Genomic DNA, 15057 nt, shown 5'->3' with positions numbered 1-15057 from the left:
GGATATGTTGGAAGAGATTAAACCTAAAATAATGTAAAGACTGAGAAGTGGGAAACTCTTGTTTATTGATATGCATAGTAAGCAGTGGAAATGTTTTTAATCCCTTTAGTTTTATATACAGGTCAGGCATATTTTTATCAAGCAGGGGAGAAGTTGTGTACAACAGTTAATAAAGAGTTGAAGGAATTTATTTGGGAGGGTAAGAGGTTGAGCGTTAAGTGGGATACATTGATCCTCCTCATAGATCAGTGTGCTTTAAGATTACCTAAATTGTATGGATATTTTAGAGCTGTGCAGTTAGAGCTCATATACCTAACATAAGCAGAATCAGGGTGGAAAAGGATGATGATTGGGGGGGGGGGGGTTCAAGAGTAGGACCGTGGATGCTGATCCTTAAGGAGGATAACAACAACCATACAGAATATTATATTTTGCAGAAAGTATTCTAAGAACCAAGTCAACATGGAGTAATGGAGAAAGGAGATTTTGCCAACATGGATGACTGGCAAGTAGGAGTATAGAAAATAGGCAAGAGGGGACTGGAATTTACTGGGGAAAACTGGCAAAGGAATCCAGGTATTGGGAGGAAATGACTAGAGAGCGTAAGATAATAGAGTGGAATGAGGTCGAGCAGATGTTTGCTTTGCAGGTTATAGATTGCCAATGAGAAAGAGCTAGGAGAGTCCCAAGTGAAAGACCAGCTCTATTAGATTTTTTAGTCAAGCCTAGAACAGAACCTGTTGTTAGAAATAAATAATTAGTAGGGCATATCAAAAATTGTATGTAACTATAAGAATAGGTCTCAGTAGGTTTGAAAAGATTGGGAAGAGAGACTGGAAAATCAGTTTACAAAAGAACAATGGAAAGACACATGTATGGCTCCCAAGTATGTAACAAAGTCCAGACGTTTTAGGATTTTTGTTTGGAAGTGGTTGCACAAGTATTTTTATACCCCAAGGGAGCTTCAAAGAATTTTTTTTTCAAGAAGGTAGCAAATGCTGGAGGTATGATGGGAAACAGAGTGGTAACTGGGAACATGTTTTTTGAAGTGTAATGAGTTGGCGAATTTTAAAACTTCCCTACGGAGTATTCTGTCAGATATATTGGGGGAGCAAATGGCTGTAACTAATGAAAATGTTTCTTTTGAGCTCTGAAGTAGAATCTGAATTACTTAGAGATAAGGCCTTATTAAGTTTAATGCTGTTGGCTACCAAAAAAGCAATTATTAGAAAATGGAAATCAAAAGCTAAACCAAATGTAATTGAATATAATTAAAGAGATAAAAAAGTGGAAGTGGGATCTTTAGAAAAGGGAAGGAGCATATTACATAAAAATAAATAGAATTTGTGGAAACAGTAATGTTCAGGGGTAGGAATGAGGTTTATGGAAAGGCAGGAATTGAGCGATTTAAATAATGCTGGAGTGAATGGCAATTGTTATAAAGAACGAAAACATGTCATAATGCATAAAAAAATATTAATATGTTTTGTTTCATTTTCTGTTAACATATACGTACCTGTGTCTTAAGTGTTCTTTGGTATAACTATCATCAATCCAGCATTAAATAAATTCTTTAATTCTTGCCTTTCCTTAAACCTCACTCCTCTTCCAAAACATCATTCTGCATGTATTGTTACAACTTCCATTTTTTATGTAACTTGCTCCTACCAGTTTCTGAAGATTCCACTTCCAGATCTTTTATCTGTTACAATATTCAGTATGTCAGATATAGCTGGTTTAGACTTTGATTTCCATTTTCAAGAAATTTGATTCCAGTATTCTTATCCATACTCCAACATGATCGTGTAGTGACCGTCTCTGTGCATTAACTCATTCTATTTACTGTGCTCACAGCTATGTGCATGAGTAGTTTGCATCATTTTAGGTGTGGCAGATGTTCTTCGTGTTTCATTTTTGCAGTCATTACATTTGGGTTATCTGCTTGCCGTATCCCTCAGTCAGCTTGATTAACAAAGTCTTGGGCCCTGCATCAGTTGCTGTCCTTTCTTCCAGGTCATCAGGGGTATAAAACATGCAGCCCACGCCATTGCATCAGTCTTGCTTACTGTGCGGTGCCCAAAGCAGAAGCAGATCACAAGTGCCGGTCGGCCGACTCCTGAAATTTTCGTTTTTGAGTTTCAGAACCGAAGTCTTCAACTAAAGCTAAGTACCCCATTGGGGAAACTTTTTCTTGCTCCTTACCGATGTCAGTAAAAGTTAATAATTGCATTACTTGTGGAAAGCAAATACCTCATAAAGATTTTAATTTGTTCTGTATTCCTTGCCTAGGTCCTGAACATGACATACCTTGCTGTCGGTTTTGTGCTTTATTTAATCAGCACACTATCCGTCGTTGGTATATTTTCACCTCTAAATATTTCAGTTGTCGGTTTAATTATCCAGAAATGTCATCAGTTAGCCATCCGACTACCGGGATTCTGAAAAAATGCAAAGATAAAGACAGAGACAGGCTGCCGAGGTCCAAAACTGCTGACGACGCTTCTCCTAAGCCAGTCGCCAGTTCACCGGTACTCAGTGAGGCACTTTCGCAGCCCCTGATAGCTACTTCTGATTCGCAGGCCTCTACTGAGACCCATTCGGAGTCCAGTATGCCACGAGATGCTTCAACTGTGGAACCTGCGGATGTCTCTACCTTGGATGGGTCCGGAGTCGCTGTGCAGGCACCGGCTTCTGAGGGTGTATTCAGGCCTACAGACTTCCATATTAAACTGATGCCTCCTTCTTCATTTAGGCCTAAATCTTGAACCATGCCTAAAAAAACGACGCCCAGGCCACATGCTCAGGCCTCTATGACTAAAAAACAAATGCTAAGAATGGCTGAAGATCTTATAACTTTAATCAGGGGAAGCCAACCTCCCCCTTCTAAGAGACCTAGGACTGAAGTTGTTTATGAATCTTCTGACCAGGATTCTGATTTTTCTGATTCTTCTGATGATCTGGATTTGCCTTTATCTACTTATGAGGATTCTGATGCAGAGGACTCTATTCCCTCTGCTTCCCCTCCAGAGGATTTTTCTTTTGGTGAAACATTATATACTCTTAAGGGAGCATTTCCACTGAGAAAGCCAGGATTTTTCTGATTCAAAAAAGAGGCTTAGGGATTTCTTACTCCTGCCTCAGCATAGTCGTTTAGCTATTCCTCCTGTACGCGACATTGTTGATGATGCTTTTTTGGAATCTAGTTTGGCCTCTGATTCTTTGCCTCCTGCTCCCAGAAAACCTGTCAGATATTACAGGGTTCCTGATTCAGACAAGTTCCTTTTTAAAATTCCTATTGTGGATCCAGAGACTGTTTCACAGGGACCGAAGGGCATTAAGGCTTGTACTGCTAAAAGTCCTACCCCTTCTGGTAGAGACTCCAGGGCAATGGATAGATGGGGTAAGAAGGTTTACACTTCTGCAACCTTGGCCATTAGGGCTTTAAACTGCCAGTTTCATATGTTAAAGTATCAGCAGCATGTTATTGGATTGCTTAAACAGAAAATGATGTTGATTCCTGACTGTGCAGAAATGAAGAATTACAGGGTTTAATGCATTCTGCTGAACAGGTTGGAAAACATACTTTGCAATGTGGATTTGATTCATTAGAGGCTGCTGTTACTGGGTCTGTGCTCAGAAGGCATGCTTGGCTTAAGGAGCAATCTTTGCCTGATCATGTTAAAACTAAATTGTTGGATGCTCCCTTAAATCAGGACCGCCTGTTTGGCAACAAGGCTGAGGAAGTTCTTAAAAAGATGGAAGATAAAGCTAAATCTATGCAAACTGTTAAAGATTTTTTACAAGTTCAGCCTCCTAGATGTAGTAGGCACTGGCCCTCTAAGAATTGGTCCTTTCCATCCCCTTCCAGGTCTTCTCAAGCCAAACCCAAACACAGCAAAAACCCCAGGTTTCAGTCCCAGAGGACTCACAGAACTAAGCAGTGTGGGGCCTCCACTTCCAATTATGGGAATAATAAGACTCCCCCCATGGTAAACTGTCTGAATGACTTACTTTTAAAATTTCCTAGCACTTATCAACTGACTGCCCCTTTCGGGGGGGAGATTGCTCTTCATGCAAAGAATTGGGAACTCATTACCCAGGACAAATGGGTTTTAAATATAGTGTCCCAGGGATACAGATTTTACTTCCACAAGTTGCCAACACCAAGTGGGTGGCCAGACCTACCCCCAATTCAGTGCGCAGAGGCCCAAAAGCAAGTACTTTCTCTCTTAAGCATGGGGCTATTCAACTGGTACCAGAAGAGGAAAAGGGACAAGGTTTCTACTCGAGACTTTTCCTGGTACCCAGAAAAGACAATTCATGGCATCCTTTCCTGGACCTGTCTACTCTAAACACCTTTTTGCAGATTCCAAAATTCAAGATGCTGACTCTTCACCAATTACTTCCTATGCTAGGCAAAGATGCCTGGTTGGCAACACTAGATTTAAAAGAAGCATACCTGCACATCCCAATCAGGGAATCTTGCAAAAGATACCTACGTTTCAAAGCAGGCTACACGCACTATTAGATGTTCATCGTGTTTCACTGCTGCAGTCATTACACTTGGGTTATCCTGCCATCAGGTGGTCCCGCAGTCGGCCAGAGTTCCAAAGTCTTGGTCCAGCGTCGGTTGCTGTCGCCTCCTCCCTGACGTCAATGCGTCAGGGGTATATAAGAAGCAGCCGATGCCATTTTCTTCAGTCTTTCTTGCCGTGCGGTGCCCTAAGCAAAAGCAATTCGCAAGTGCCGGTCGGCCGACTCCTGAGATATCAAATTCAATTTTCAGAACCAAAGTCTTCAATAAAGCTAAGTATCCGGTTGGGGAAACTTTTTCTTGCCTCAGACCGATGTCAGTAAAAGTTAATAATTGTATTTCTTGTGGGAAGCAAATACCTGATAAGGATTTTCATTCTTACTGTATCCCATGCCTAGGCCCAGATCACGACATCACTAGTTGTCGGTTTTGTGCTAGATTTAACAAACGCACTATTAAATGTCGGTTTGATTTTGCTCGCCATTACTTTGGCCGAAGGTTTAATTATACCATGCCGTCGGAACAAGCGACGACCGGAATTCACAAAAAACACAAAGATAAGGATAAGGAAAGGCATCCGAGGCCCAAAACTGATGAGGAAGCCTCTTCTAGGCCAGTCGCCGGTTCTCAGTGAGGCGTTTTCACAGCCCCTGACACCCGCTATACCTCAGAGCCACAGGCCGCGACCGACTCCCACATGGAGGTGCCTAGGCTTCTGGATACTCAAGGTGTTGGGCCTATGGAGACTAACCCTTCAGATGGGTCCGGAGCCGCTGAGCAGGCATCGGCTTCTGAGGGGGTTTTCAGACCTTCACAACTTACCATTGCAACTACAGCCAAGTCTAAAACTACATTAAAGACAAAGAAGCAAGTACAGCATTCACCTGGACAGGCCTCCATGCCTAAAAAGCAGATGCTCAAAATCGCCGAAGACTTAATTACTTTGATCAGGAGTTCCCATCCCCCTCCTGATAAAAAGCCTAGGCAGGATACAGAGTATGATTCCTCTGACCAGGTTTCTATTTATTCTGATTCCTCTTTAGTCCAGGGATATTCTTTACCCCCCTATGAGGACTCTGATGCTGAAGAATCAATTCCTTCATCCTCTCCTCCTGAGGATTACTCTTTTGGGGAAACTTTACATACCATGAGGGAACATTTCCATTGGGAGGGCCAGGATTATTCAGAATCCAAGAAAAGGCTCAGAGACTTTCTTTTATTGCCTCAGCACAGGCCCCTTGCTATTCCGCCCGTGTTGGATATTGTGGATGATGTGTTCTCTGAATCCAGTTTAAATCGTGATTCTTTACCCCCTGCTCCAGTCAAGCCAGACAGGTACTACAGAGTCCCCGACTCTCACAAATTTCTTTATAAAAACCCTGTTGCTGACCCAGAAACTATTTCCCAGGGTCCCAAAGGGGTAAAGGCCTCCACGGCTAAAAATCCAGTTCCCTCGGACAGGGATTCTAGAGCATTAGACAGATGGGGAAAGAAAGTTTACACCTCTGCAACTTTAGCACTGAGGGCTTTAAATTGCCAGTTTCACATGCTTAAATATCAACAATATTTACTGTCCCTGTTAAAACAGAAAATGAGTACAAGTACAGAACAACCTGATTATAAGAAAATGCAGGATTTATTGCTTGCAGCTGAACAAGTGGGAAAGCATACTTTGCAATGTGGTTTTGATTCATTAGAAGCTTCTTGTAGAGCAGCAGTTACAGGATCTGTGATTCAAAGGCATGCTTGGTTAAAAGAACAAAGTTTACCAGATCATGTTAAGGTAAAATTATTGGATGCTCCTTTACAGCAAGATATTTTATTTGGTGTTAAGGCAGAAGAGGTATTAAAGAAAATGGAGGATAAGGCAAAATCTATGCAAACAGTGAAGGATTTCTTACAGGTACAGCCACCTCGATTTAGCAGGAATTGGCCTACAAAAAATTGGTCCTTTCCAGCGTCAGACAGGCCACAAAGAGGCAGATACAGATGCCCAAGAGGCAGATCTTAGCCCCAAGGCTCTTACAGACCACGACAGTGGGGTGCTTCAACCCCAAAAGGAGGTGAGGACAAGTCACAACCTTACAGGAAACAGTCCCAATGACTTCCCCCTTCCAATGCCAAACTCTTCGCTTTTAGCAGCTCCCTTAGGGGGGAAACTAGCATTTTTTTCACAAAACTGGCAAGCAATCACCCAAGACAAATGGGTGCTGAATATTGTGCCTCAAGGTTACAGGTTCCACTTTCACACTTTTCCAAGGCTAAAAGGAATGCCAGACCTGCCACAAAATCAATGGGCAGAGGCACAAAAGCAAATTACAGCCCTCATATAGACATGAGAGCTATTCAAACAGTGCCACAGCAGGAACAAGGACAAGGTTTTTACTCAAGACTCTTCCTGGTCCCCAGAAAGGACAAAGCCTGGAGACCCATACTAGACCTTTCTACTCTAAATACTTACCTGGATGTTCCGAAATTCAAAATGTTGACACTACAGCAGCTCCTTCCCATGTTGGGCAAGAATGCTTGTCTTGTTACTTTGGACCTCAAAGAGGCATACCTGCACGTCCCTGTCAGACAAAATTGCAGAAGATACCTCAGATTCATATCTGGTTCAATGCACTACCAATTCTCTGCACTGCCCTTTAGCTTATCTACTGCACACAGGGTCTTCACAAAGTGCCAGGCACCAGTAATTGCATTTTGCAGACAAAAAGGAATTCAAATATATCCATACCTGGACGACTGCCTGATTAAAGCGGAGAGCAAGGACATTCTTCTAAAGCATCTGGCATTTGTAAAAAGGTTAAGTTGCCTAGGGTACACAGTAAATGAAAATAAATCAAAACTAGTGCCCTCATAAGAGATGATATTCCTGGGTGCCCAGATGGCTTATCTCACGCCAGACAAACAAGGACAACTGACTCAGTATTTTCAATTGATGGCAACAAAGTCCCAACTCCTTGCAAGAAAAATTCTGCAGGCCTTGGGATTCATGGCATCCTGCATACTATTAATTCCATATGCCAGACTGCATATGAGGAAATTACAGTGGTACCTAAAATGTGTTTGGACTCAACACTCTCACAGCTTGGAAACAGTAATACCACTAATTCCCTGCCTACAACAGGAGTTTCGATGGTGGGCACAGGCATGTCACCTCAACAAGGGTCAGCCTTTCACTCTTCCCACAGCCAGGCAGGCTTTAACAACAGATGCTTCGGATTATGCCTGGGGAGCACACATGGCAGGAAAATGTATTCAGGGCAAATGGACCACAGACCAAATGCATCTTCACATCAATCAAAAAGAGATGTTGGCTGTACAAAGTGCCCTAACAGATTTCAAGGACCTTCTGCATACAGGACAATTATTATTAAAGACAGACAACACCACCTTAATGTGGTACATAAAGAAGCAAAGGGGCACTCATTCGTACCCCCTATGCAGACAAGCCATGACCTTGTGGAACACAGCTCTAACTTATCAAGTTCATCTGCAATCACAATTCCTGCCAGGAAAGAAAAATACTCTGGCAGACGACTTAAGCAGAAACATCATGGATCCTCACGAGTGGAAATTAAATCCACAGGTCTTCAGCATGATAATGCAAAAATGGGGGTGCCCAGACATAGATCTTTTTGCCTCCCCACTGAATTGCCAACTACAAAAATTCTGCACAAGGACTTATCACACACAAGCATGGAAAGTGGATGCTCTTTCGTTCAGCTGGAAAAGCCTAAATGTTTATGCCTTCCCACCTCTGCCTCTCCTTTCAAAGGTACTCCTAAAAGCCGGACAAGAAAAACCACAGATGATTCTGATTGCTCCAGACTGGCCACGCCAGCATTGGTACCCAATCTTAAAGAACTTAGCTCAACGCCCACCTTGGATTTTGCCTCAAATTCCACACCTTCTGACTCAACAAAACAATCAGATCCTGCACAGTCATCTCAAAACCTTAAACCTGGCTGCATGACAGATTCATTAGCCAAACAGACAACACCTCTCTCTACAGCTGTTATGGATGTCATTTTGGAGGCCAGGAGACCTAGCACCAGGAAATCTTATTCAGAAAGTGGAAGAGATTCTTTGCCTGGAACCAGGCTCAAAGCCTTGACCCTCTTGTCCCCAACATTCCTCAGATACTACAATACTTAACTGAGATGCTGGACAAAGGACTATCCTTCTCATCCATTAAGATCCATGCTTCTGCCATCTCGGCTCATTACAACACAGATCCTCCTATTTTCTCTCATCCATTGCTAAAGCAGTACCTCAGAGGGGCTAAAAACATAAGACCGCCCCGGAGAGCACCAACACCTACTTGGGACCTCAATTTTGTCTTGGAAAAGCTTACTTTACCTCCTTTTGAGCCAGCCAATTCAGCAGAATTAAAATATATATATCATGGAAAACTGCTCTGCTTCTGGCAATAACCTCAGCACGAAGAGTCTCAGAACTACAGGCACTAATGGCAGTGGAGCCTTTCATCATTTTCCACCAAGACAGGATTTCTTTTAAGAACAAACCCTTCCTTTATGCCTAAGCTGGTATCCAGTGTGGCTCTTAACCAAACTCTTCACTTGCCAACATTTTATCCAAATCCCCAGAATAAAGGGGAGAGACTTCTACATTCCTTGGACATACACAGGCAATTACACTTCTACTTGGACAAAATAAAAGCTTTCAGAAAAACTGAACAATTGTTTGTATCATATGCTGCTGGATCACAGGGAAAGGCTATTTCAAAGCAGACCATTTCAAAGTGGATAGGACACTGTATCCGGTTCTGCTACACACAGCATGGGAAACCTGTTTCATCTAACATTAGACCACATTCCACCAGGGCAACTGCTACTTCTACTGCCTACCTTAGAGGAGTACCTACCAAAGACATTTTGGAAGTTGCAACTTGGAGTTCAGTGCACACCTTTACCAAGCATTACCACTTGTCTCTTTACTCTAGATCCAGAGCTGGCTTTGCCACTGCAGTGCTGCAGGGCCTCATAGCCACACCAAATCCTCTATAGAACCAGCCACCCTGACTCAGCTTTGGGATTCAACCCAAGTGTAATGACTGCAGCAGTGAAACACGATGAACATAGTACAGTTTTGTACCTACCATAAATGTAGATGTTTGAGTGTCTTCACTGCTGCAGTCCTGGTTACCCACCCGCCATCCCCTCTTTCTTAGCTGGGTCTTATCTATAACTTCCTACACTATACTACCTATGTGGTGTATTTGCTGGTTACTGCAGGTTTTGTTTTTACCTTATTGTATGTTTTGCAAGCAATATGTATTGCCTATCTATTGGGGGCACCTGACATCTGGGGCAAGAAAAACTGAAGAAAATGGTGTTGGCTGCTTCTTATATACCCCTGATGCACTGACGTCAGGGAGGAGGTGACAGCAACCGACGCCGGACCAAGACTTTGGAACTCTGGCCGACTGCGGGACCGCCTGACGGCAGGATAACCCAAGTGTAATGACTGCAGCAGTGAAGACACTCAAACATCTACATTTATGGTAGGTACAAAACTGTACTTTCTCTGCACTGCCCTTTGGCTTATCTACTGCACCCAGGGTATTCACTAAGTGCCTGGCTCCAGTTATTGCATTTTGCAGGCAAAGAAATATTCAGATATACCCATACCTGGACGATTGTCTAATTCAGGCAGAAAGCCAGGACATACTTTTGAATCATCTGGCCTTTGTAAAAAGGGTTCTGACTTGTCTGGGGTACACCATAAATGAAAAGAAATCACATTTGGTACCCTGTCAACAAATTATATTCTTGGGAGCAAGCTTGAATACAACTTCCCAGATGGCTTACCTTACGCCAGAAAAGCATATTCATTTGACAACCTACTTCAAACAAGTGGCCACAAAAACCCTGCTATCTGCAAGACAAATACTGCAAGTCTTGGCATTCATGGCCACCTGCATTCTTCTAATTCCATATGCAAGACTGCATATGAGGAAACTACAGTGCTATCTAAAAGGCCTATGGTGTCAACATTCTCAAGACCTAGAAACAATGATTCCTATCATACCTTGCCTATGCCTAGAGTTCCTTTGGTGGGCAGAGGCCTGCCACCAAAACAAGGGACTACCTTTCACACCACCCCCTGCTGCCCAAACCCTAACAACAGATGCATCAGACTATGCATGGGGGGCTCACCTGGCAGGGAAGTGCATTCAGGGCAAATGGAACCCAAGTCAAATGCACCTGCATATCAGTCAAAAAGAAATGTTAGCTGTACAGAATGCTCTGACAGCCATCAAGGAACACATTCTTCCAGGACTACTAATGGTAAAGACGGACAACACCACTGTTATGTGGTACATAAACAAGCAGGGGGGGTACACATTGTTACCCCCTCTGCAGACTAGCCATGGCATTATGGAACACAGCCTTGAGCTACCAAATGCACCTACAAGCTCAATTCCTGCCAGGAAAATTGAATATACTGGCAGATGGACTAAGCAGAAACCTCATGGACGCACACAAGTGGAAACTGGAACCAAGGATTTTCAACATGTTGACAAGCAAATGGGGGAGCCCAGATATAGACCTTTTTGTCCCTCCTCAGAACTACCAATTGGACAAATTTTGCACAAGGACTCCCCACAAACAAGCCTGGAAAGTTGATGCTCTGTCCTTCAGCTGGAAAAACCTATCAGTCTATGCCTTCCCTCCTCTGCCTCTGCTGTCCAAAGTACTACTAAAAATCAAACGGGACAAACCAAGGATGATTTTGATTGCTCCAGACTGGCCGCGCCAACATTGGTATCCCCTCCTGCGCAGTGTGTCATGGTTATCTCCATGGCACCTGCCTCAGACTCCTTCTCTGCTGTCTCAGCAGGAGAACCAGATTCTGCACCCTCATCTTCCAACACGGAACCTTGCAGCCTGGCTAATTACTTAATGTCTCCTTTACCATCCCTCAGCAAACCTGTGATGGATATCATTTTAGAGGCAAGGAGGCCTAGTACTCTTATGCTGAAAAATGGAAAAGATTCTGTGCCTGGAACCAGTCTCAAGGGATGAGCACAGCAGTGCCCAATTCACCTCAGAGTTTACAATACTTAACTGAGATGCTTCACAAGGGCCTGTCTTTTTCCTCCATTAAAATCCACGCCTCAGCCATTTCAGCTCATTATAACACAGAACCTCCCCTCTTCTCTCATCCACTGCTCAAACAGTTCCTCAGAGGGGCCAAAAATTTGAGACCACCCAGGAGAGCTCCAACCCCAGCCTGGGACCTTAACTTTGTCTTGGAGAAACTCACTCTACCTCCTTTTGAGCCAGCTGCTACTGCAGACTTAAAATTTATTTCTTGGAAAACATCTTTCCTTTTATCAATCACTTCAGCTAGAAGGGTATCTGAATTACAGGCCCTTATGGCAGTGGAGCCTTTCATCATCTTTCATGCGGACAGGGTGTCCCTCATAACCAGTCCATCCTTCATGCCCAAGGTGGTATCCGGTGTGGCTTTTAATCAGTCCATTCATTTTCCAACCTTCTTTCCCAATCCACAGAATAAAGGGGAATGGATACTGCATTCCTTAGATGTGCACAGACAACTTAGATCCTAATTGGACAGGACTAAACCTCAAAGGAAATCTGAACAACTGCTGGTGGCATTTGCTGCAAGGGCAGAGGGGAAGACTATTTCAAAGCAAACCATTTCTAAATGGATAAGCCATTGCATTCATTTCTGCTATAAGCACCATGGAAAACCTATCCCCCAGGGGATCAGACCGCACTACACCAGGGCTGCATCTACCTCTACAGCCTTTCTGAGAGGCGTCCCTACCAGGGACATCCTAGAAGCTGCTACCTGGAGTTCTGTACATACTTTCACCAAGCATTATCATTTGCCAACTTTCTCTAAATCCAGAGCTGGCTTTGCCACTGCAGTCTTGCAGGGCCTTATAGCTGGCCCTAATGCTATCTAAATTCCTCCTCCCAACCATAGCTTTGAGAATCTACCCAACTGTAATGACTGCAACAGTGAAACAAGAAGAACATAGTACAGTTGTGTACACTTACCATAAATGTAGATGTTCGAGTGTATTCACTGTTGCAGTCCTGGTTACCCTCCCTCTAGCCCCCTAACTTCTTTTGGCTATACCTCTACTTTCCTTTACTATGCTTAAAAGCCTTTTTGGTGCATTTGCTTTTTTGGTGGAGGTATATCTTTGTGCTTTTATGTTTAATTGCTTCCCATTAGGGGGGCACCTAACATCTGGGGCAAGAAAAACTGATGTAATGGCATCTGCTGCATGTTTTATACCCCTGACGACCTGACATCATGGAAGAAGGGACAGCAACTGACGCAGGATCCAAGACTTTGTTAATCAGGCCGACTGAGGGCTACCTGCAAGCAGATATGCATAGTCATACCCTTCGGGAAAAACAAGGTTACCCCTAGCTACCAAATAGGTGGCAATCCACTGAGTACAGAAGAAGTTATCAGGGACCTGGGGACCCAGGTTGATAGTAGTCTGTCATTCGACACCCATGTAGCTAAAGTAGTTAGGAAGACCTTCTACATTGCCCACCTTATCATGAAGGGATTCTCATCTAGATCAAGGGAGGTCATAGTCTCCCTATACTCATCACTCATCAGACCAATGATTGAGTACAATGCCCCATTCGGAATGTATCTGACCCGACACTTGCAGCAGCTGGAGAGGCCACAAAAGTTCCTCACCAAAAGGATAAAGGGTCTCAAACATCTGTCCTATGCTGCCCGACTGAAAGAACTCCAGCTCTATTCAGTCGCTTACCGCTTGCTCAGAGGTGACCTTTGCCTAACATACAAGGCCATGTCAAACCCAGATTTGATGAATATGCTTCACCTCAAAAAATCTAGATCCGTCAGAGCCACAAGGGCGGGAGACGTAAACCTCGACACGGCTATTAATAGGACGTGCTGGAGGGATAGATTCATCACCCAAAGACTCCCTATGCTGTGGAATAAAATCCCGGTATATGTGAGGCAGAGCACCTCACTGGCCTTGTTCAAGAGAAATCTTGACCAATGGATGGGAGATCGCAGATATACCCCAGGGATTACCTCAGTGTCACTGCTCAACAGAGGCACAGCAAAATAATGGGTATAGTTCCCCATACTAAAGGGGTGGCGTAAGCCACAAAACTATGGGCTAGGCTTGTAAATGCCCTCGGGCAGATAGCCTAGTATGAACCTATGAACCTATGAACCTATAACCCAAATGTAATGACTGCAACAGTGAATGCACTCGAACATCTACATTTATGGTAATGGTAAGTGTACACAACTGTACTTTAACACAGATATTTGCTTCCACTGTTCTACTAGTATTTCTGACTACATTTTCTTCACCCATGCCACTTTCCAGTTGAGTCCCAGATTATTGCTTATTTGGTCCATCCCTTTAAAGGCTCAGCTAATCTTCAGAGTTCTCCTGTTCTCCACTCAGTTAGCAAATTTACAATCGTTGGATTGGGGGTGACTCCCTCAGGACATATGCCTAGACTTCTCACTGATAACTTAAAACTTTGTAATTCTAGTGTATGTCCTTCTCCCAGACCTGACCCACTCCTTAATTGTTTCCAGAATGTTATCTCAGTCTCTTTTCTCTACAAACTCCTACAGGCTGGTTCTTCTCTATTCCCAAGCCCAGAATTTGCAGTGGAAAGAATATACACCTCCTATATCCTGGCTGAGCAGTCATTCTCATTTTGCCCACAGTAGATATCTCCCTGCTATAAGTGAGACCAGTCTTGCACGGCAAAACAAAGTTGAGTAATTTAACTCCATGCACCTCCCATAGCCTGGCTGACCTGAGTATTTCAGCAGAGGCAGTTCGTGCAAATATATGTGAGAAGAAATATTTCTGTTGGAAAACTTATTCCTCAATAAGTACCCTACAATAATTAATTGTAAAACATCAACTATAAATGTCTGCTCCGTCAGTGTTAAATACAGGCACAGAGTTTTGCATGTTTACTTCCAGAATTTGTAGCCTTTTAATTCCTTTCACATCCCCTAACAGCATCCATGCCCCCCAAGTAAACTGAAGTAATAACACAGCTTTACAATTGCTTCAGCCTCGGAGAGACAGATCTACTCTGTTCTAAGCATTGTTTTTGTAAAGCAGTGCCTTTTTGTTTTAAATACATTTTAAAGACAAACAAAACCTGTATAGTTACCTTTGTGATAACTTATAATTTTTGTCTTCTTCACTCTGTGCAATATCCACAGTTATTACAGTCTTTTCCAAACCCAATTCCCCAGCCACCCTATTCCATTCCATTTATAGAACTGTGTCTCCATCCAGAATTCCACCTACATCCCACCCATCTTAAAGTTATAAATATAAGTATAGACATTCCCCAGTTACATTTTCCTTACAACTCTAATACTCCAGCCAACCGTAAGCCTCTCTCTTTTTCCTCCTCCACACCCCCTTCATACCAATAAACTCTCTAATTTTTTTTCTTTTAAACGCCCACCCAGTCCTACCA

At 43.2% G+C, this 15057-nt stretch overlaps 1 protein-coding gene across 1 annotated transcript in view; it reads left to right on the top strand.

The window, feature by feature from the left end:
- DFFB (DNA fragmentation factor subunit beta) overlaps positions 1 to 15057 on the top strand; it is a 510736-nt gene that overhangs the window by 258363 nt on the left and 237316 nt on the right. The window lies entirely within an intron of this gene.

The sequence above is a fragment of the Protopterus annectens genome, chromosome 2.part1, assembly GCF_019279795.1.
Source record: "Protopterus annectens isolate FY-2018-M chromosome 2.part1, PAN1.0, whole genome shotgun sequence".
In the NCBI taxonomy this organism is placed as follows: Eukaryota; Metazoa; Chordata; order Ceratodontiformes; family Protopteridae; genus Protopterus; species Protopterus annectens.
Note: the sequence above shows the minus strand (reverse complement) of the source record. Positions and strands in the feature narration are given on the sequence as shown.